Source organism: Tupaia chinensis, unplaced genomic scaffold, assembly GCF_000334495.1.
Source record: "Tupaia chinensis unplaced genomic scaffold, TupChi_1.0 Scaffold000290_1, whole genome shotgun sequence".
Classification (NCBI taxonomy): Eukaryota; Metazoa; Chordata; class Mammalia; order Scandentia; family Tupaiidae; genus Tupaia; species Tupaia belangeri.
In genome coordinates, this window is record NW_006159775.1 from 1,804,824 (window position 1) to 1,828,461 (window position 23,638).

The 23,638-nt window shown below is 40.3% G+C and overlaps 1 protein-coding gene and 1 long non-coding RNA gene across 3 annotated transcripts in view; one reads left to right on the forward strand and one right to left on the reverse strand.

The window, feature by feature from the left end:
• LOC102488244 (uncharacterized) overlaps positions 1-15,169 on the forward strand; it is a 64,174-nt gene extending 49,005 nt beyond the window's left edge. For both annotated transcript variants that reach the window (XR_001370500.2, XR_001370499.2), the window contains one exon: positions 14,517-15,169. This is a non-coding gene — a long non-coding RNA (uncharacterized LOC102488244). The remainder of the gene's footprint in view (positions 1-14,516) is intronic.
• The window catches only part of MAPRE2 (microtubule associated protein RP/EB family member 2), a 181,891-nt gene extending 165,739 nt beyond the window's left edge, over positions 1-16,152 (reverse strand). Inside the window, exon 1 of the mRNA XM_006150529.3 lies at positions 16,024-16,152. The gene's annotated coding sequence lies outside the window, so the exon portion shown is untranslated. The remainder of the gene's footprint in view (positions 1-16,023) is intronic.
• Between the last annotated feature and the right edge of the window lie 7,486 nt (positions 16,153-23,638).

Consider the following 23,638-nt stretch of genomic DNA (forward strand, 5'->3'; position numbering starts at 1 on the left):
AAATATGATGCCCTCATTTTATTTATGAGCCTGGAGGCCACAAGGGCAATAGCATTATCTTGGGTTTTACCTTAAGTTGAGACAATATCCAAGTCTCTTGACAATTCAAATTGCCTTACTGCTAATATAATAAAAGCAGTAAGAATTATTTGTACCTAATTTGTAAAAATTTTGAGTACAAAGCAATGTTTACACTTACATTTTGAACACACCAGGATAGAAACAACCATTCTTTGTCTTAACTCATGTTTACTTTGAATATTTTAGTGGAAATTGCTGATTCCTCTTTGACTATCATTTCTCTAGTTCTTATCTGCATTACTTTTTTTTTTTTTTAAAGTCTTTATTTCTGCCATAGGGTGCATGTATTCACTGGAGAGAGACAGAGAGAGATAGTGAGAAGGAAAGTGAGAATTACCCCTGCGGGGATAGCCATGTAGCAATCCCTTCTCCTCCATTCTCTTCTTGGATTTTTGGCATGCATGCATACATGCCTGGCATGATTTTCAAGTGACCAGATCCAGACCTTGAACCGTGGTTGACCACATGGGAGTCCAGTGTCTGAACCACTACACCACCTCTGATTCCTCTGCAATAGTTTTAACTTGTTGTTTTATTAATAACTATTTAATCTCAAGCCTCTCATGGTAATCAGTAGCAAATATTTATATAATTTATCCTGTTTCCTTTAATTGTCAGAGGGCAAGTGCACTCATGAGAGAGAGAGAGGCAGAGAGAGAAGGAGAGAGAAAACAACCCCCAATGAGGTGTGGTCATGCTCCAATCCCTTCTCTTCTATTTCTCCATTCTGTCAGGATTTTGATCATGCATACATATTTGCCTGGCAGGTTTTTCTCATCACCAGGCTGAGATTTGAACTGCAGTAGGCCATGTAGGATCTGGCTCTCATAGCCACTAGGCTATAGGGCTGGCCTTGCAAAAAATTTCAGATAGAGAAATGAAAGTCCCAAAGTCTCTCAACGAACATCATAAAAATTATTAGCTAAGTAGGAATAAAGCCCAAGGTTATTAACCATTCTTTTTTTTTTTTTTGAGAGGTTTTTGCTGTAGGGCACATGCATTCACCAGACAGACAGAGACAGAGAGAGAGAAAGCGAGAAATCACCCCCCAGGGGAGATGGCCACGCCGCAATCCCTTCTCCATTCTCTTCTTGAGATCTTGGGCACGCATGCACACGCGCCCGGTGTGAGTTTTAAGCCACTGGGTCTGGGACGCGAACCGTGGTCAACTACGTGAAAGTCCAGAGACATAGCCATTACGCTAACTGCTGGTCCCCCATTCTTTAACATAAAAACCTTCAGAACATGAAAAATAGAATATGTCACATAGCTTTACGATCCCAAATCAATTCTTAACACACCACTAAGCCTCACATAAGTATGTTGTTTGAAGTCTCTTTCCACTGGGAAGGGCCACAACCCCAAAGGAAAATATGAGTCAAGTGGAGGTAGGCTTGATGTTATAAGGTATGGAACACAATGATTGTTCTACTTCTCCTGCATGGCTCACCTGCGTCGGATTGCTCAACAGTGTCTAAAGGTGTCAGATGACTTGTACCAGCCCCACCCAAGGTGCCAGGTCTGGGCAAATTACCATGAATAGCATCATCACAGACACTCAGATAAGCAGTTTAGAAAAGACAACCTCATATACTCTTCCAGAAAAAGAGATGAACCTGACCTAACTCAGATCTACAACCAGACTGGAGCTGGTGTCCATGGTGACGGATAAGTATAGCAGAAGACTCCCAAGTGGGGGTGGTGGAAGGTCACACATTCCTGAATATAATCACACTCTTTTTAGTCTTGTGGTCTGTGTGGCTAATTGTGAGAGCTGTTGGTAAGCAGTACCAAGAGCCTCTCGTTCCTTTCAAATAAAGCAAACAATAGCCCTGTAAGACAGATATTGCTTGTTTCTGGGCACAACTTGATTCCAAAGCTCTAATCAGACTCCTGCTACTTCAAAATGGGCTGGGGCTCAGCCTCCCTCTGTCAGATTGTCAAGTTTGCAAAATACTCCTTTCTCAAAGAAAAGACCAAGTGATCCATGGAAGCAGTGAACACTTCCAACAATTTAGGTGTTGTTCATTTTAAATGTAAGTTTAGAAGTGTCAGTAGAACTCCAGTACTTTTGACTGTCTAGGATTTAAAAATAAAGATCTGAAAAAATACCTAGGGCGTTGGTGACTCACTTTGAACACAGGCTGGATGAAACTTGTCAGAGATGAGAGGTAGGGCATAAGGAAAAAGTCATATCCTGAGATTTTAAAAATATTTTATTTTATACATTTAATCACTATAAACCACTTAGCTTGTGAATTGATCTTACCCAACATGAATACACTTTACACCAATCCAGTTGAGGATACAAAACATGTTATTATCAATAGATAAGAATCTCTTTCTGCATCCCATAAAATAAGATTTAGTTTTTAAATGAAAAAGTGACCTACTTTATGATTCAAGATAAAAATATCTTAACATCTGTCAGAGTTAGAAGTTGTTTTCAGCATTGAACCATTTATCCTTTCTAGTATCTACTGGGGTTGCCCAGCTTCTCCAGGCAGATAACCATGATCTCTGTGCCCACCACTAAACACTTAAGAAAACCTGCCAGCTGATCAGCCTTTCATAATCAAGCCTAATGTGTCATTCTTCCCAGGGGCATTGGCATTTTACAGGCATTAATATTTTAAGCAGAAGAGATAGTGTTAGCAATGGACTTCCAGAAATTATTCAGAGAAGGATTTCTCACCAAGTACGTTTTCCATAGTAGATTGCAACAAAAGGGAACCCTCTAACAAACTGCAGACCAATGATGGAGAAAACCCCATCTGAGTACCCCATTTCCTAGGCACCAGAAGACTGTAACTCAGGACCAGTAGATGGTGTAGGGGTTATGTTGCTGGAATCCATGCGGCCAACTGTGGTTTGAGTCCTGGACCTGGTGGTTACATCACACCAAGCTCACGTATATATGTGCCCAAGATTCTGGGAGCAGAATGGGAGAGAAGGGATTGTGGTGTGGCCATCCCCGCAGGGGGCAATTTCTCACTTTCCCTCCCACTGTCTATGTCTCTCTCTCTTCCCCTGGTGAGTGCATGTACCCTAAGGCAAAAACCTCTAAAATAATAATCATAACAAATAAACAGAAGACTCCAATTCTACAAAACAGATGTGTTGGAAAATGAGGGAACAGCTTCCCAAATTGAACTCTTACGTGTCAGGCACTGGACTAGCACCCAGGGATATGGAGATGACTAGGAGTCCATCAATATTTCAAGCAATTCAGTTGAGCATAGGATGAAAGGTAAACCAAAATGAGCATCTAACTTACTCTCCAGGATGAGTGGGTAGAAGAGGCAAGGTTAGAAGGTTAGAAAAGGCTCGACCGGGGAGAAATGTTCATATATTAAAATGATCACCTTGTAAGCTAAATAATGTGATTGAATGTATTAAAAAAATGTAAATAAATAAAAAAAAGACTTTCCAGAGTGACAGTTCTCAAATGTCAATTGCTAACAGTAGACCACCTGGGGACTTTACTAGAGTGCAGGTTCCCATTAAGAGTGTCTGGGATTGAGCCTGAGATTTTGCATTTATAAGATACTCTGAGGTGATGCTGATGACGCTGGTCAGTGAACCATGCTTTTGAGTAGCAAGGACCTAGAGGCATGAACACTGAGACACACAAAGTCTGAGCTTGGAGAAGCAGGAAAAGACACCCCGGGCAGAAGAGTGAGCAAGGGTACATGTAAACACAGCAAGGTTAGAAACATGCTGGATACAGAAAACATTAAAAATGATACAGAAACATTTTACACAGAATATTATTGAATGTGAATACCCACAAGAAAAGCTTGACACAAATGCCAAAAAGTTTTGTATAGTCGCATGAGGGTGGAAAGATTAGGAGAGCCCCTCCTGTCTTTATCAGACTCAATAATAAACTTATGTATTTATCAAAACAAAAGAAGTATAAATTAGTTTATCTTCTGTGTGCTAATGTGGAACTTTCTGTCCGGGGGTGTTTTTTAATGAAATGACAATGCAGTTCTTCCAGGTTGTGGCTGTATGATTAGATAAGATAAAAAAGCTACTTAATAAAGAATCACAATTATAAAATAAAATGGTAAAAAATTGGTTATGATGGCTACATAGAAATATGTGTTTTGAAGGGATAATTGAAGGGCTATTTTATAACAGGAGCTCAGGAATTAAGAATATTGAAGTGCGGCCAGCAGGTGGCATGGTGGTTATAGTGCTAGACTCCTACATTGATGACCATGGTTCAAGTCCCAGATCTGGTGGCTTGCTTTTTCACTTTCCCTCTTTCTCTCTGTCTCTCTCTGGTGAGTACATATGCCCTATAGTAAATTAAAAACAAATAATAATAATAAATAAAATTACATAATTCTTGAAAGAAAATAAAAATAAATAAGAATATTGAAGCATGTTTTCATAATCTATTAATACATTTTTCTTGGGAACAGTGCAAGAGAAATTGTACAGAAATCCAGCAGGAGAAAAAAAATCTTTGTCTTTTGATCTCACAGAGCAATGACTGATAAGAAATGCATTTCTTGGTGCCCTGAACCAAGTCACTGTCCCCAGGTAGGAAGAGAACTTTAAGTTTCTGAGGAACAGAAGAGAGAGTCTACCATTCCATCTATGGAACCTTTGAACCGACAGCCATGAGCTACATGTCTATAAGATATGTTCTATGGTTCTATTTCCCAGTGTACAGACGGCACTGTTAAAATGAACTTTGCCCTTTTTCCAGAGTATGCATGTTGAAGGAAACCTCATCCTATGATATTTAGTCAAATGCCAGCCCTAGGCAAAGCAGATCACTGAACAAACCTTATGACCATGTCACCACATATGCACAATCATGAAGACCTACACACACAGTCTCTAGTTTGATCCCAGAAATAGTCCTATGAAACAGTGGCAGACTCCGCTGTCTCTCTCTGACAGGTGAGAAAACTCAATTAAGGGACGCTGCTGAAGGATGTTACATCTCAAAATCACCCAGTTAGCAGCAGAAGCAGTTTTAAAACTCAAGTCATTTGATATTCTTGCTCTAATTTCAGGATTCTTTCTATGACATAACATAACTTCTAAATAAGACCAAGCCAAAACAAAAACCAAGCAGGCAGGCATAAAGATGTGAGGGTTGTTTTTTTTTTTAGAATGATTTTAGTTAACTTTATTTATTTATTTATTATTTTAATTTGCCCAGACAGAGACTGAGTAAGAGAGAGAGAGTGAGAAAGCAAGCCATCAGGTTCGGGACTTCAACCGCAGTCGGCCATAGGGGAGTCCAACACCCTTAATCACCATGCCACCTACCAGCCCCAAAGATGTGAGGGTTTTGAACTCAAAAAGAGTTCATCTATTGAACTTTTTAAAATTACTTATTAAAACGTACAATTTTATAAGTATAGTATATAATTTGTCATAGGTCCAAACTAAGTATTCTTTGTGCAGTTTTAGAGGAACCTAGGGATACAAGTAAATGAATGTGTGAAGCTGGCACATAAATATTCTTATATAAATGACAGTACATGAAATGAAGATTCAAAAGAGATCTTCTGAGATCTGAGGGTCAAGAAGTGTGGCCCACCTAATTTATGAGTTATTAATCAAGGACAACCCAGAATGTTATTTATAAAGGTTCTCCATTTACTCCATATGAGAGTCTTTTTCAAAACTACACATTTTATTTGGTCTTCATTTTTTTTACAATTTTCTAATTTTCTCATATAGGTGCATCATAAACAATGTCAGAAATGGTCTTTTATAATTTTCATATGAATAAAATAGAAATACAATGGATACAAATCTTGAAGATATCTGATCAAAAGAAATGATTTCTTCTTAGGTGCTAAAAGAGACTTCAACAGGTAATGAAAGGATCGATTTTTTTAAAAAAGAATTATTTATTTGACTTTACTTATTCATTCATTTTATTTTAATATGACCAGACACACACACACACACACACACAGAGAGAGAGAGAGAGAGAGAGAGAGAGAGAGAGAGAGAGAGAGAGAGAGAGAGAGAGAGAGAGAGAGAGAGAGAGAGAGAGAGAGAGAGAGAGAGAAAGTGAGAAAGCCAGCCACCAGGTCTGGGACTTGAACTGTGGTTGGCCATGTGGGAGTGTCCAGCGCCTTAACCACCACGCCACCTGCTAGTCCCAAAAGGATCAATTTTTAAAACTGATGTTACTGTACACATTTATGAGGTATGATGTGATTTTTCAGTAGGAAAGTACAGTATAGAATGATATATTAGGGCAATTAGTCAATGTTTCATCTCAACTATTTATCATTACTTTGTATTGAAGGCATTCAATATCCTTTTTAGTAACTCTGAGATATACAGTAAACTTAACTATAGTTCACCTACTGTACTTTACAACACTAGAACTTATCCCTCGTATTTATCTGTATAATTCTATATCTGTTAACCAGTATCTCTTCATCTCCTTTTCTGTTCCTATTTCAGCCTCCAGTAGTAATAAGTAAATAAATAAAATTTAATGTGTGAAAAAGTGAATTCCTAGATCAGGACTTCTCAAATTTTTATGTGCAAATGAACCTAAGGTCTTTGATTGATACAAAGAGTCTGGTTCAGAGAGTTGGGCTGGAGCCCAAAATTCTGCATCCCTCCTAGGTGCTGCAGGTTCTGGGACCTCACATAAGTAGCAAGGAACCATTGGGCTCACCTGGAATGGCACTTTGATGAGCAACACATCGCTGACTTTTTTTTTTTTTTATTAGTTCCTCTTGAACTAACAATTTACTTTCTAAACTTCCTATTCTATTAAAGAGTTCTCTACTTTTTTTTTTTTTTTTTTAATTGCTGGAGGGTCCTTGTGCTCACCAGAGAGAGCCAGACAGTGAGAGGGAGACAGGGAGATGGAGAAAGCATCTCCGTCATGGAGCATGGTCAGATCATAATCCCTTTTCCTTCATTTCTCTAGTCTGTCAGGATTCAGGGCATATATACATATAAATGTGCCTGGCACATTTTTCAAGCTGCTGGGGCTGGGATCTGAACTGTGATTGGCCATGTGGGAGCTGGCTTCCTTAAACACTAGGTATGTGGTTGACTCTTTTTCCCCCTGCTAATTAAACAAATTGTGCAGGAAACTTCAGTAAATGATTTGATATATAATTTTTTCTTTAGTAGGTCAAGGCAGTTCAGACATTCTGTTATTCTGGAAATATAATCTCAGATCACTTACAAATTGGAAAGCTAATCATTTTGAGACTTATATGATAAAAGGGGACTTGTCAAATTTAGTGAAAACAAAAATAAAACCAAAACCTTAACAAACAACAAAATGGAAAGTCTACTTAAATTTGATTTTCAGATAAAAATTTTTTTTTTTTTGAGAGATTTTCACTGTAGGGCGCGTGTGCTCGCCAGACAGACAGAGAGAGACATAGAGACAGAAAGCGAGAAATCACCCCCCAGGGGGGATGGTCACGCCGCAATCCCTTCTCCTCCATTCTCCTCTCGGGATCTTGGGCACGCACACACACGCGCCCGGCGTGAGTTTTAAGCCACCGGGTCTGGGACACGAACCGCGGTCGACTACGTGGGAGTCCAGCAACATAGCCATTACGCTAACTGCTGGTTCCCGATTTTCAGATAAAATTTTTAATGTTAAGTATGTCCTATGTAACATATACATCTTTGAAAAGTTCATGGAAAGTGCATATTATAGAAAAACTATGCATAGATTTCAAAATTTTTTGCACCAAAATAAACTCCTACTTTAATTCAATTTTTCTAAAGTTGTTAATTACCCTTGTATAATATTTAAAACATATGTAGACTAAAAATAAAGTTATTTATCTAAAGTTCAAATTTAGGTGGTTATCTGGTATTTGTTGTGGCACCTTTACATAAAAACATGCCCCCAAATTCTAACTTGTCTAGAATGCTGAGAGGGCAGATGCTGAGACAGAGACCCACTGGAAGAAGGAAGAAGTTTTCTTAACTTAGAGAAGTTTTATGACAGGCAACACTTAAATAAAATACTTATTTTTTAAAAATCAATGTAGCGATTGTTTCAAATATTCTTTCTAGAATCTTAATAAACAGTAAGCTTTCCAGTCCTGAGCAGAAAGCAAACATTTGAATTCCTGGATCATAAGCAAATCTATTTTTGAATTTGGAAATTTTAAACCAAATTGTCCATGGCATAATGTCAGCCCTTCAGCAGTGTGAGTGATGAAATGGGTACCTCATTACTTGGTAATCCTTGCCATTTAAGTAGTAAGCAATTTACATGATTTAGAAAAAACGCTACTTCCAAAAGCAGCAATTCTTCACATCATGTTTTAAGTGTGTGGAGTGACAGTAAATAAAAAATGTCTACATCTGAATAAATGCCCCAATTATGTCTCCATATACCAGAACAAATGAGCATACACACATGCTCTCACAGGTTGGAGAAAAAGGAAGTTCTTCCTGCTAAAAAGTTAGGACAAATGTTCACCCTAAGACGGCCTTTTAGAATGTGTTTTCACATTTTTAGGAGCTCTGGAAACAGTGGCCAGTTAAGCACAGCACTGCTTATGCTTGTTTCGGGTCAGAAATTTTGTGGTTGGCCATATCACTAATATTCATACGTTATTTAGAAATGTACTGCTTGTGCAAAGTAAACACACACACACACACAAATTTGAAAGTAAATTACTTTCTATATTTAGAGATTAGTTGACCTGTTTGATAACAAATTTAGTCTCCTTTCTCTAAAGGAAAAAGGAACAACAACAACAAAAGACTAAGGCTTCAAGGGAACAAATTCTTATTTAAAATTGGAGTACCTACAACTATTAATTGCAATGGAGGGAGTGTCAAAAGTTCATGGAAAAATGAAATTAAAGTACTAGCTTATTTTGGCACAAAAAGTTTTGAAATCCAACCAATTTTTTCATAATTTGTACTTACAAGAATTTTTTCAAGATTGTTATGTGTCAGTTTGAAACCATAATAAAAATAAAAAAGTTTGGAGTATATTGAATCAGGCTAAATCAGAGGTCTGCAAAGTTCATCTGTAAATAGCAAGTATTTTAAGGTTTTTATGGTGTAAGTATTTCACTCTGCCACAGTTGCACAGAAGTAACCAGAGACGAGATGTAAACAAATATGCATGGCTGCAGTCCAACAAAACTTCATTTCAGACACAGAAATTGAATTTCATATCCTGAAATAATCTTCTTTTTTGAATATTTTCCAAGTAATTAAAATTATGAAAACCAGGACCAGCGGGTGGCATGGTGGTTAAGGGGACTGGATCCACATGGCTGACAGTGGTTCGAGTCTCGGTCTTAGTGGCTTGCTTTTTCACATTCTATCTCCCTCTCTCACACTCATTCACTATCTTGCTCTGTCCCTCTTTGGTCAAATTAAAATAAATAAATAAATAAAGTTAAATAATTCTTTTTTAAAAAAGTATAAAAACCAATACTCAAAACCCAATGGCTCAAGGGCCATACAAAAACAAACAGTGGGTCATAGCTTGCTGACCTCTGAAACAAATGGAACCATGGATTTCAATTCAACCCAAACTTAACATCATCGTATTAAGTTTGTCAGCATTCATTTCTCTTTTTTTGAATTATCTTATTTATTCATTCATTTATCTTAATTTGACCAGAGAGAGAGACACACACACACAGACAGAGAGAGAAAGAGAGAAAGCAAGAAAGCAAGCCACTAGGTCCGGGACTCAAACCGTGGTCAGCCATGTGGGAGTGTCCAGTGCCTTAACTTCCACGCCACCTGCTGATCCCCTGTCAGCACTCATTTCTAAAGCATGTAAATTATAAGATCAGGTTTGTTGGAAACAAATTCACCAGTGATTGCATTCTGTAAAACTCTAGTGTAACAAATCATAACTGAATACTTTTCTAATGATGTGAAAGTGGAGCAAACATTTTGTGAAATTAATGGATGTGAAATCCTGTAGGTAGATTTTATAAATAAATAAATAAAGTTAAATAATTCTTTTTTAAAAAAGTATAAAAACCAATACTCAAAACCCAATGGCTCAAGGGCCATACAAAAACAAACAGTGGGTCATAGCTTGCTGACCTCTGAAACAAATGGAACCATGGATTTCAATTCAACCCAAACTTAACATCATCGTATTAAGTTTGTCAGCATTCATTTCTCTTTTTTTGAATTATCTTATTTATTCATTCATTTATCTTAATTTGACCAGAGAGAGAGACACACACACACAGACAGAGAGAGAAAGAGAGAAAGCAAGAAAGCAAGCCACTAGGTCCGGGACTCAAACCGTGGTCAGCCATGTGGGAGTGTCCAGTGCCTTAACTTCCACGCCACCTGCTGATCCCCTGTCAGCACTCATTTCTAAAGCATGTAAATTATAAGATCAGGTTTGTTGGAAACAAATTCACCAGTGATTGCATTCTGTAAAACTCTAGTGTAACAAATCATAACTGAATACTTTTCTAATGATGTGAAAGTGGAGCAAACATTTTGTGAAATTAATGGATGTGAAATCCTGTAGGTAGATTTTTTTTCCTTATCCCAGATAAGGAGACTACATTCTCTTCAAATGTTTAAGATGGTTGTGGTGAATTATGTAAGAGCTGAATTTACTCTTGTGGCCTCCAGTAGGTGAATGCTATGGAGAGCTTCCCACAGTTGGAATGTGCTTTGAGTGAGACATCCAGGTATAAATTGAAGGACGCCTTATTGAAGATGTTACACAGCACATTTAAGTTTGTGACTGGTAGGATTAACCTTTAAGGGCCCCTAAAATAAGAGAGTTTATGCTTCTTTGGTTTGGGGAAAGATTGAAAGAACTTATTACTTTGGTAGTGTAGATAAGAAGCTAAAAATGGCTTGAATTGTTTGGAGTTGACCTGGTCCAAAGGTTAATTATTTAATAATGAAGTCAGTGAGAGTATGATATATGTGAATGACTTCTCCTATTATAAAAAGGAAATGGTTAGAACTAATCTTGTCTAGCTAAAGGCTCCAGGCAAGACTACATCAAAACCTGTATGATATAACAGACATCAAAGAGGAGTCAATAACCCAGTCTTCTCACCTTGACATTGCCACTTTGGAATATAGCTTAACTTTATGGATTTACTTTTGCTATTTAGCACCTGGGAATGCCATCTACTCAATTTGGCTTAGGCCCAGTTATGTTAATTAGATTAAAACGGCTGGCTACATCAATTTTAAGGTAATAAGACTAAGTAGTTCTCTTCAGTTCTCAAAAACCTTAAATCTTCTAAAATTGAGATGACACCCTTTCTTTCTACTCCACCCTTTTGGTCTACTTGTAAATATTACAGAGCTAGGTATCTCTAATCCTTGGATAAACTGTTTCTAAATAATATGGATTTAACCTGTTAGTCCTATTTTTCTGGACTACATTTGAATCTTTTAAATCTTATACCTCTCAAAAAATGAGTTGAAATTCTAGAAGTCATCATTGATATATTTACATCATTTTGGCCTTTGGAAATTTTTATATAAACATTTTGTTCGGTGATATCTGTCAAATAATACAACTTCCCACTTTAAAATATGGTGGCTATTAAAAGGTATTTGTGCTATTATAATGAGAGCAGTAGTCAGTTGACTATAAAAGTTGTTTATTAACATATTCCTAAAGAACTTTTCTATATAAATAATTTCTTTAAGCATTCACATAGTTGGATGGGTGTTTCTTTCCCCATAATAATTAATACAGTGTGAATTTTTGTCAAGTGATTCTTTGACACATGAGAGTATGGTTAAATGCTCAAATACAAAACTGTCTTGTATAAAAATATAAGTGAACAAGTGAGTTATCAGTTTTTAAAGGAATTATTTTAATTTAATTTAATTAATTAAAATTTGAACAGAGAGTGACAGAGAGAGAGAAAGAGAGAGAAAACAAGCTGCCAGCTCTGGGACTCAAACCATCGTCAGCCATGTGGGATTCCAGTGCTCTTAACCACCATGCTATCTGCCAGCCCGAGTTATCATTTTATAGCACTTTGGAATGTTATTTTTAAAGAGATTTTTGCTATAAGGTGTGTGCGTTTGCCAAAGAGATAGAGAGACAGAAAGCTAGAAATTACCCCCTGGAGGATGGCCATGCCACAATCCCTTTTCCTCCATTCTCCTCTCAGGATTTTGGGCATGCACGCACATATGCCCTGTGTGTTTGAAGATGCTGGGTCTGGGACTCAAACCGCTGTTGACTATGTAGGAGTCCAGCAATGTAACCATTACATCATCTGCTGGTCCCAACAGTTCAGAATTTTAATAAAGCACAGGCTCCTACATATCCAGAATGTCTGTTTTAGAAAACAACCAAAGTTGGAGTTCTCAGGATGCTTTGTTTCCTCTGTCCTCCCCATCATCTGCTCATCTTCAGTACAGTGTTCTCACCATGCAAGGTCCCATGCTCTGTGGGCTGCACCTATAAAGGCCCTTATAAAGGAGACAACAGGACACTGCACAGGGTGTGAAGGTGCTATAAGAGAGGATGAGTGACATTCAATAGCTTGACCACATTGAGTACTTGCTGTGTGCCAGGAACCATCTTTCCCCATAAAGAAACTGAGGATAAGGAAGTTTGTATTTCGGTAATGGCAGAGAGAGTGATGGTAACAAAGAAAGGAGATGTATAAACACTGAAATAGTAATGCAGACTAAAAAGGATTAATGAACTTGTTTCACCATGTTATCTTAAAGTTATTCTTTAGGGATGACCTTTATTAAAGCAAGAAACTTAGGTTAATAGCAAACAAAGTGTCATGTAAAATGTTAGGTGTAACCATTTCTTCTTTTTCTAGAGTTTCTTTTTTAAAAAAATGTTTTCTGAGAGAGAGAGAGAGAGCGAGCGAGCGAGCGAGCAAGGGTCTTGCCATACTGACATCCTCCCTCCATCTTTCCAACCAGCTAGGGTTGTGGCTGGGCCTATTGGTGCACCCAGGACTTAAGGTTGACTTGGGATCCAAACCCTGGGCCTTCCCATATGGCTCCAGTATCACACAGCAACAACTGCACCACTGCAGCTGGCTCAGGTGTAACCACTTCTATTTAAATAGACTCCTTAGTGCAACCCCGAATGTATATAATCAAACGGTATTAGACTTTTTATATTCAAAATTTATGCATTACACATTCCTCCTCTTTACTTCACATAACTGAAATAACCCAAACTAGTTTCACTTTTCCAGTATCTTTTTTTAAAATTATTTTATTTAACTTTATTTATTATTTATTCATTTGTTTATTTCAATTTGACCAGAGAGGGGGAGAGAGAGAGAGAGAGAGAGAGAGAGAGAAAGCAAGCCGCCAGGTCCAGGACTCAAACCACGGTCGGCCATGTGGGAATCCAGCACCCTTAACCACCATGCCACCTGCCGGCTCAGTATCTTTTTTTTACATGATGGTCACCCCAAAAATGTCAAGACGTCTCATTGGCTTTGCATTTCTACTTTTAAGAGAGAGCATTATATGAAGCAGGTATGTGAGAATGGGAGCAGCTGCTACAAGCAAACAGATCCTGATCAGATATTAAAGTGCGCTTTCAAAGGAGTCGAGTATGTTCCTGTCAATAAGCTACTCACTGTAACGACTTCCTATTCTACGGGCTTGCTTTGGAGCGCAGCCTGCTGACTCACCAGGCTGCTAGGAGTTTGTTTCTGCTGGGTTTCCCTACTGCCTGCTACTCATGAGTCATCACAGAATGAGAGCTTCTATCCTTAACAACAAGTGCAGACACCAGGCACTGAAAGCAACTTCAATCTTTCCAGCAAGAACTAGACTCTAGGCAGGGAAGGGGAAAATGAGGTTGTAGGTGTCACCACCAGCAGGGCTGCCAGATAACAGTCCCACACCCCAGGGCTTAGTCATCGGCATCCTGGTTTCAGCATCTTTTCTTTCACACACCCAAGTAGTTAAACTGGCATCTCGCAATGCCTGCTGTCTGCTCTTCCTCTCTCCTGGGCTTCCCCAACTTGCCTGCACAATGGAATCACCCAGAGAGTTTTCAAAAAGATGCAGATGCCTGATTCTCACTCCCAGTACCATTTAAATGGTTTGGGATATGATCTGGACATCAGGATTTTTCTCCAGAGCTCCCAGGTGATTCTAATATAGAGCAAAGTTTGAGAACCACTTCCTTGGAGAAGCATCACTTTTCCCATGCAATCCACCAGTTAAGGTTACCTAACCACCACTTTGTGGGTTTTCAAACCTCCTATCTTGGAAATCTACTGAGGCACAACCCCTAGCTAATGGCTTTAATTAATTTGACAGAAAAGAAAGGCAGATTGCAAATAAAGAGGGCATTTCCAGCAGGGAAGCTTGCTATTCAAGACCATTCTCTTAGTTTGCTGAAAACGTAGCCAAATTTAGTGGCCTAGAGACCCTCAAATGTTGCTATTTTCCCGGTTACCTTTTGGTCTCTGTTCTGTTTCATTCCACAGTATCTTGTTCGACAAAGTTGCAAGCCACAGGTCCCTTCAGATTAGAAGCAGGAACTGCGTCCGAACTCAGTCGAGACTGACCGGACTGCACGCTTCACCTCGGCTGGGACTGAACCTCCGCCTCGCAGCGCGGCCCCAGGGCAGATACTATGCTAATCAAGAAAGTTCTTCCGTCTCTTCGCGCGCGGGCTGACGCGGGCTTAACACTTAACCCTTGATTTTAGATTGACTCCACTAAAGTGCTTTCCACGACCTCTTCTTGCCTAGCTGATCTGGACCACTTTCTTTTTTTCTTTCTTTTCTTCTTTTTGGAAAAGGAGGGGACGCGAGCGAGTGATAGAGATCCACAGGGAGGGTCTCAGTGTTAGCTGGTGACGGGGTGAAGAGACGGCTAATGTTCGTAATATTAATTACTCCAAGCGCTACTGACCTGGCGAAGACGAGCAGAAGGGGACTGGGGGTAAAGACAAAGGCTCCTACTGGCCCAATGGCTGCAGCGCCCCTTCTCCGAGGTTACAGCTTTGCCTGGCACGGGACTAGAGAAGTGACTCGTGGTGCCCAAACCACGAGTCCTGTCGGGGTCTGAGAGTCTGCATTACCTAGTGCTCCAGGTTCAGAAGGGAGGTCTTGCGGTGCCCACCCCTCCTTTCGGCCCTTTGTGGGATTTCCGGCCTCGGTGCAGCCCTAAGGGTAAACCCCGAAGAATTTCCTACCCACCCAAGAGTGCGGAGTCGCTGAGAGGGTCTCACCCAGCGCGCTGGGTACTCTGTGCAGAAAACCAAACCAAACCAAACCAACCAACACACACACACACACACACTCACACACTCACACACTTGGCCGCAGAATAATAATCAGCTCCCTTTCTCACTCGGCTCCTGAGTCCCAGGCGCCAGGAGCCGGGGCTGGCCTAGGAGTGGGGAATGGTGGGGCTGGTCGCCGCCGGAGGGGCCGCAAGGGAAGCGGCTGGAGAGCGAGTTTAGGGGTTGCTCTCTGGCCGGAGGGTGCCGGCGCTCTGCACTTCCTGGTCTGCTTCGGAGCGCAGAGTCCCTACCCCCCCACTCTCAACCCGGGCGCCCCAACTCTTGAGCCTTGAGGGCCGAGCGCTGCGGGTTCGCACGTGCAAGACCCCTCTCCTTCACCGGCGCCGAGACTTCCTATGCTGGACAGCCCCGACTCTTCGCCCCGAGCCAGTCCACTTTGCTTCTGCCAGCGTGGCAACCCCGACTCCCTCCCTTTCCCCGGGATGCGACGCACTGAGGCCCCGAAGGAGAGACACGACTAGTGGGAGTGCGGCGGGGTGCACACCCAGGGGCCGCGGCGCAGACCCCTGCACAACTTCTTGCTAGGCTCAGGGACCCCAGGTTCCTCTTACTCTGAGACCCGCAGCTTCAGACTCTGGAGGCTAAAGGAGGCGCGGCTAGCGCCCAGCCTGGGAGGGACTGCGCCTGGGCAGGGGGTGTCGGGGTGCGCCAGGGCGGTACCGCTTTAAATGCACTTGACTCACCTGCTCCGGCGCTGTCGCCTCCTTCCTCTGCTGACAGCTGGGGGCTTTGTTTTCTCCACCCACCCGGTCCGCCGCGCTCCGCCCCCAGGGCCGCACGTGACTTGCCGTCTGCCACAGTAGCAGCTCCCGAAGTCTACCCGAGAGAGCCCCAGCGCCGCCCCTTCCCGGGGGTGCTGGTGCAGGTGGGGACCCCAGCCGGGGAGAGGCCCTAGTAGGACAGAGGTGACCCGCGGGAGGACACTGGTTCGGCCGTTAGGAAGCAGGCTGGATTGGTGACAGGGAAGACCGTGCCCGCCAGTGAAATGAACAGGGTCGTTGGGCCCCACCCGAGAGTGGAGGGCCGGCGCAGCCTGCAAAGGGGGCTTGAAAAGGCAACGCCACACCCAGAATCAAGTGCCTGCGACCTGGGGCCTGCGCGCCAAACCGAGCGCATCTGCGTTTTACACCAAGTGTTTGGATTGTATCTGAGGCACCACTGATAATGACCGGTAAACTAGTTTTGTTAGGAATATAAATTAAAGTAGACCATTCTAAGTCGAGTAGTGATTAACATTTAACAACAGCAAGTTTTATTGAGGTTTGGAATCTGCTTGTTGATGCTGTTGATATTTGGATTCTATTTGGAACTTGGAATACAAGCTGCAGGAGCTAGCTCCAGAAGATTATTCATGTGGGCATTAGGCCATTTGGAACGGAGCCTATTTTTAATGAAATGAATTGAGAAAATGTTCTGGTTTCAAGATTCAACTCAGTATTTGCTGCGTTTTGGACATGGGCCCGACCCTTGCTGATCAAAATGATCTCTGGTGTTTGAAACCACAAGAACTTGTCTGAGTTTTTTTAAGTCCTTGGAGCACAAGCACGTACATACCTTGTTTTCCCAAGCTGCTACTGGGGGAAAAATGGTCTGTTTCTCCCACCAGCATTCATTAAAGCGCAGTCGTCTTGCAAAGGGATTTAACACAGGCTTTCCAACTTTTAAGGTGCGGAGGGATCACCTGGGAATCTTGTTAAAACCAAATTCTGATTGAGCGGGTCTGGGATTGGGTCTGAGAGTCTGCATTTCTAGAAGACTCCAGGTAATATCAGTGCTGCTAGTTTGAGGGCCACACTTGCAGTATTTTAAAGTACCTGCTTTGAGTCCGAGTGCACCATTTGCTGCGTGCAGTAAGCGTTCCAAGTGTCGAATAGGGCTGGTTTTAATACACGGCCTACAGAGTTGTCTTGAAATTGAATGGGAACAGACACACAAAGCACCTCCTGCAGCGTCTGCCACACATATACCTCGGTTTCAAAAAAATATTAGCTAATTAACTCTGGAGGTCATCCTGGCAGAGGCAGCACAAAGTTCATCATGCCAGCAGGGGGGAGCAGTGTGTGAACGGGCACAGGCAGGAGGGCACTACCCAATAGAGATGGCTGAGCCCCCATGGTGCCTAGCAGGTGCCGGATGTGTGAGGTGAGTTTGCTGAATAAATGAATGACTGCAATGCAGAGCAAATCACACATGTTCCTTCTTGTTTCTACTTTAAATCTTGATAAATTAGTTCTGAGATATTGAATTAAAAATAATTTTGCTTTTTGGGAACCAGCAGTTAGCGTAATGGCTATGTCGCTGGACTCCCACGTAGTGGACTGCGGTTCGCGTCCCAGACCCGGTGGCTTAAAACTCACGCTGGGCGCATGTGCATGCATGCCCAAGATCCCCAGAGGAGAATGGAGGAGAAGGGATTGCAGTGTGACCATCCCCTCTGGGGGGTGATTTCTCACTTTCTGTCTCTATGTCTCTCTCTGTATGTCTGGCGAGTGCACATGCCCTATAGCAAAAACCTCTCCAAAAAAAAATTTTGCTTTTTATTACAGATAATATCCAACTGCCTGTCAGATTATTAATCTATTTTAATATGTGAGAGAGCAAATGGATTGTTAAGGCAAAGTACATTTTTTATCCTCATTAAAGACCTTGAAATTTAAATTTAAATGAATTTATTAATGAAGATACAGTATTCTTAGCTCTCCAGATGAATGGGTATTGTCATCATACTTCTCATATCTTCCTTTTTTGCTTCTCCTCTCTCTGTCACCTAAATATGGGTATTTCCTAAGACTCATTTCTTGGATTTTCAATTTTTTCACTATCTGCCATTTCCTTCAAAAATTTTATTTGTGTCTTACATTCAACTTTCAAGTTTGTGGAGATTACTTAGGAATCTATATCTACATTTATAACCCTTTTTAAAAAAAAGTTATTTAATTTTATTATTTTTATTATTACTATTATTTTAAATGTGACCAGAGAGAGAGGGAAAATGAAAAAGCAAGCCTTCAGGTCTGGGATTTGAACTGTGGTTGTCCATGTGGGAGTCCAGCTCCTTAACTACCATACCAACTGCTGGCCCCTCTTAACTCATTTTTAAGCACTATTTTACTATTTCTGTATTTCCAATTACTTGCTAGCATTTCCACTAAGTTTTCCACTATAGTTTAGTGTATTCTGAATTAAACTTCTCCTTCCTCCTGTGAAATGGATACCTCCTTGATGATAAATAGGAGTGGTTATTTACACTGGGAAGACCACAGTGTGAATCTGGGAACCTAGGAAGGGTGTGAGACTCAGTAATGATTTAGCTCGGCTGCCTTCTGCTGCTCCTAGGTGTTCCTCTGAGACTGCCCTCAACAGTGTGTAAACATGACTTACTGGTATAATAGACATATCAGCAGCTGTGGGCTGCTGTGGAACTGATGATCAGTATGATTCGAGCTATGAGAGACTTTCAGTCAGAATAAGTGAGGTGATAACAGATTCCAAAGTCTCAGTGGCTTCATGCAGCAAAGGCAGTTTCCTGCTCATGCACAATTTCCAGGGCAGCCATCATGATGACTCATGGTTCTAGCCTGCTTCATTCCCATGACAGCTTCATGAGCACCAGGGCAGGGGAAGAGAGTATGGAGACTTGTGCAGCAAGCCTTAAATGTTTTCACCAGGAACGACACAGGTCACTTCCCACATTTTGCTAGTTGAAGGAAGTCACATGATGATTGCTTAATTTTAAGGGGACATGTAGTCAGAAGGAATGAGAAAGTAGAAATCTTGGTGAGCTTGGGTAATATTTGCTATAGGTATCCATTCAACAAGAAGGTTAGGAATATAATTAATCTGAAAACAGCCTAGCTGTAGTAGGATGTGAGAAAAGATTAGCACTGAAGAAAGTGTCCAGTTATGTGTGGAATATTGTGGGGGAAACATTCATGTTGTTGTTGTTGCTGTATGTTGGAATAAAAAAAACCCCAAAACCTTAAAAGTGAAGAATTCTTTCTCAGTCAGAGTAATCATATAATTTAGCAAAAGACAGTGCAATGATCATCAAACACTTACGACATAGAAGCTGAGAAAGATCATCTATGTTGATTATACCCTAGGGAACACACACATTAAATAAGAAGTAAGTTTGCTAATTTTGATGGCATTGCTGATCATTCTTCAGTTAGGAGTGAATGTACATGTGTGAACAATGAAATATTTCAGCAAAATCCAATTGTCCCATATTTCCCCATGGTTGTCTGAATTATGTCTTTGACAAAATATTCTCTCGTCACGTACATGAGAATGTTGACATATACCTGTGTAGGTAAAGATCAGTCCATATGGAATGGGAAAAAAAATCACTTATATCAGTGGGAGAAAAATATAGTGATAGGCATTGGGCTTCATTCTCCAAAGGGTAGAGATTATGTAAATGAAACTTGCCCCTTACTTCTTCTAACATTTCATGCTTAAAATATTTGGACACTTTCTTGGCCTATTGGTTATGGCAGCTGGATCCCACATGGCAGACTGTTATTTGAATCCCAAACCCAGTGGCTTGAAAAAAATGCAGTGGATGTGTGTATGTGCATGCTTCAACTCCCAACAGAATGTAGAAATGGAGGAGAAAGGATTATGGCAAGACCACAGCCCATTGGGAAATGCTTTATCCATCTCCCTTTTCTTGGCCTCTTTTTGGTAGTTCAGGCCCCCTCTGGTGACTAAACAAAAATAGACAAAGTATCAACGAATGCTGCAAGTGCAGATGCTACACTATGCAGATACAGCATAGCCTATGATACTGGGGTGCTGGGCACTGAGCAGTGTTTTTGATCTCAACAATTTTATGTTGTTCCTACCTACCTCTACTCCATTTTAGAAACATTTAATTCTTGGTAAAACTTGGTAAAACTTCTCAAGTATGAATTTTTTTTTTTGGTTTATTTCTTCCAGTAGTATACATGCATGAGAGAGAGAGAGAGGGAGAGAGACAGACAGACAGTTCCCCCAAAAGGGATCAGATGCTGAGATCCATCCTAGCCTCCAGCTAGCCTCGTATCATGGTCAAGCTCCCGGAATACACGGGAGGTCTCTGGACCTGGACTGGGAACTTTCCCATGTGGGATTGACTCACAGTTCCTGTCTAGCCTCTCAAATGTATATATATGTGTGTGTGTGTGTATGAACGTACGTATTATGTATAAATGTATATATATATAAATAATTCAAATGTATATATGTACAAATGTATATATATATTTGAATTATTTTATTTAACTTTATTATTATTACTATCATCATTTTTACATTTGATCAGAGAGAGACAGACAAAGAGAGAGGGAAAGTGAGAAAGCAAGCCACCAGGTCTAGGACTTGAACCGTGGTTGGCCATGTGGGAGTCCAGTGCCTTGAACCATCATGTCACCTACCAGCCCCTCAAATAAATCTGTTTATGTAACATGAGCATCATCCTGAAGCTAATATTCTTGACTCACATGTTCCTACAAATATCTAACACACGAGACTAAAAAAGAGAGGAAGAATTTATCAGTTAATGGTTTAAATTATTTGCTCAAATCCTTTTCATTTTATCTGATTAATTTTGACCTCTGAGTTCTTGCTAAGTTGTAATACTGCTCTGTGTAAAAACCATAGCCTTCGTTCAGCTCATTTGCCTATGCCTTAATTGGGTTGATAATTTTTTTTATTGTTCAGATAAGCTGCTTGAATTCTCTGTATATTTTGGTTATCAGTCTCTTATCTGAGGCATAGTTTGCAGACTTTTTAATGAAGACATATAAACAGCCAAAAAGTATATGCAAAAATGCTCAAGATCCCTTATTATATGAGAGATGCAAATCAAACCCACAATCAGATACCACCCAAACCCAGTCAGAATGGCTAAGACTAAAAAAATAAAGAATGATAAGTGCTGGTGAGGCTATGGTGAAAAGGGACCTCTCCTGTGCTGTTGATGGGAATGTAAATTAGTATGTGGAGAACGGTATGGAAATTCCTCAAAGACCTGTAACTAAAACTACTGTATGATCCATCAGTTCTACTTTTGGGTATCTATTCAAAGGATAGAAATGCACTCAGTCAGAAAAACTTGCACATCCATGTTTATTGCAGCATTATTCTTAATTGCTAAGATATGAACGAACCCAAATGTACAAGAACAGATGACTGAATTGAAAAGTGTGGCACATATACACCAAGGAATACTATTAAGCTATCGAAAACAATGAGACCCTGGCATTTGATAGAAAGTGGATGAATATGGAAGATTTACTTCTAAGCAAAGGAAGCCAGATTCTGAAAGAGAGGCATTGAATGTCCCCATTCAATATATAATGAAAGTCTGCACTCTATGGCAGAAACTGAAAGATTGGACAGTATAAAGGCATGGATAGCAACTGTGGATACGAGAGACAGTGTGGAAGGAGGGTGGGAGACAGAGGAGGGGGATATGGAGAAGGGTGAGAGGGAGGGACTCATGGGGGAAAAAAGAAGCATAACATTTAAGGGACATAAAATGGAAAGTTATCTGTTGATAATATGCATAGTAATATATCATTGATTGAGCTAATATACATTGTATTCAGGATGGAAAAATCCATATGGTAAGGTACAATAATACACAGTGATTGAATGTAAAATAAATAAATAAAAATGGGGAAAAAATTCCATAGCCTCAAGAGATATGCTATATTGAATGACTTATCCACTTATACATATATTGGTAGTACCATGTAAGACAGAGATAGAAGTGTTCATTACCAAGATTTGATAGCATTTATGAAGATGAATAGTAAAGGCAGCATAAGTTGACTAATCACAGGGATCAATGCCTGTAATGACTTGAGCATCTATTCATGAAGTAAGTGTTGAAACAAAAAATGATAGCACCTTCAAAGCATTGTGTGGGCTACTAGTAAATACTTAAGTTTAGCTAAAAGTATCATTTTATAAATAAAATTCAGGAGAAAGCTTAAATGACTGAATCAAGTCTTAATGTCTAGCTAGAGCCAGAAATAAAAACTGCTTCCTCCATAAAGTAATAGGATAAAAGAGTGAAAATATGCTTATTATATATTATTTATTGGTGTATATATATCACAGATTTTTTTAAATGTATGTAAAAAATAACCAACTGTTACCTTGGCTCCTGCAAAGCTATTATGTGATAAAAGTATTTGTAATTTTATACCACGTGAAAATAAACTAATTAAAAAATTTTTTTTCTTATTTAATTTTATTTGTTATTATTATTTATTTTTTAATTTGACCAAAGAGGCAGAGAGAGATAGTGAGAGGAGGAGAAAGTGAGAAAGCAAGCCTCCAGGTCTGGGATTCGAACCATGGTTGGCCATGTGGGAGTCCAGTACCTTAACAACCATGCCATCTGCCAGACCCAAAAATAAACTAATTTACAGAGAAATTGGACATACATATCTTTTTGTACTACTTAGAACAGGTGTAGCTAGGCTCAATTTCTTTCATACTCAGTATTTTTGTCATACTCAGTTTCTTTTGTAGGCAGCAGATTTAATTAATTAAGCTGTTCAATAGTAATAATCCATTTTTAAGAATTATTTATTTATTTATTTATTTTATTTAATGTTATTGTTTTTTAAAACTTGCTATAGGTACAAGCACTTGCCAGAGTGCCAGAGAGTGACAGATAGAGGAGTTGGGGGAAATGAGAAAGCAAGCTACTGAGTCCAGGATTCGAACCAAGGTTGGCCATGTAGGTCCTGCATCCCAACCACTGTGGCATCCACTGGGTCCCAGTAATGATCTCTTAATGGATGACACTGTCTTTAAATTTACTTTTTCAGTCTCTGAGGCTAAGAGATGAAATATTTTAAAATTTGCGTTGGCAACTCCATAGAGCCCAAGACCCAAATGACTTTCTAAGGACCAGTGGGATTACCACTGCCTCATCATGAGATTCCCCTAGAAGAAGATGCAGCCAGTTTTTGCTGAACTGAAAGCTATTTCTTTTGGAGAGGTTTTAGCTATAGGGCGCGTGCGCTCGCCAGAAAGACAGAGAGAGACAGAGAGACAGAAAGCGAGAAATCACCCCCCAGTGGGGTATGGCCATGCCGCAATCCCTTCTCCTTTCTCCTCTCAGGATCTTGGGCACACACGCACATGCGCTCAGTGTGAGTTTAAGCCACCGGGTCTGGGACTTGAACTGCGTTCGACTACATGGGAGTCCAGTGACATAGCCTTTACGCTAACTGCTGGTCCCATGAAAGCTATTTTTGATTAATTAAAGCTTTCTTTGCCGATTGCATCTTTTGC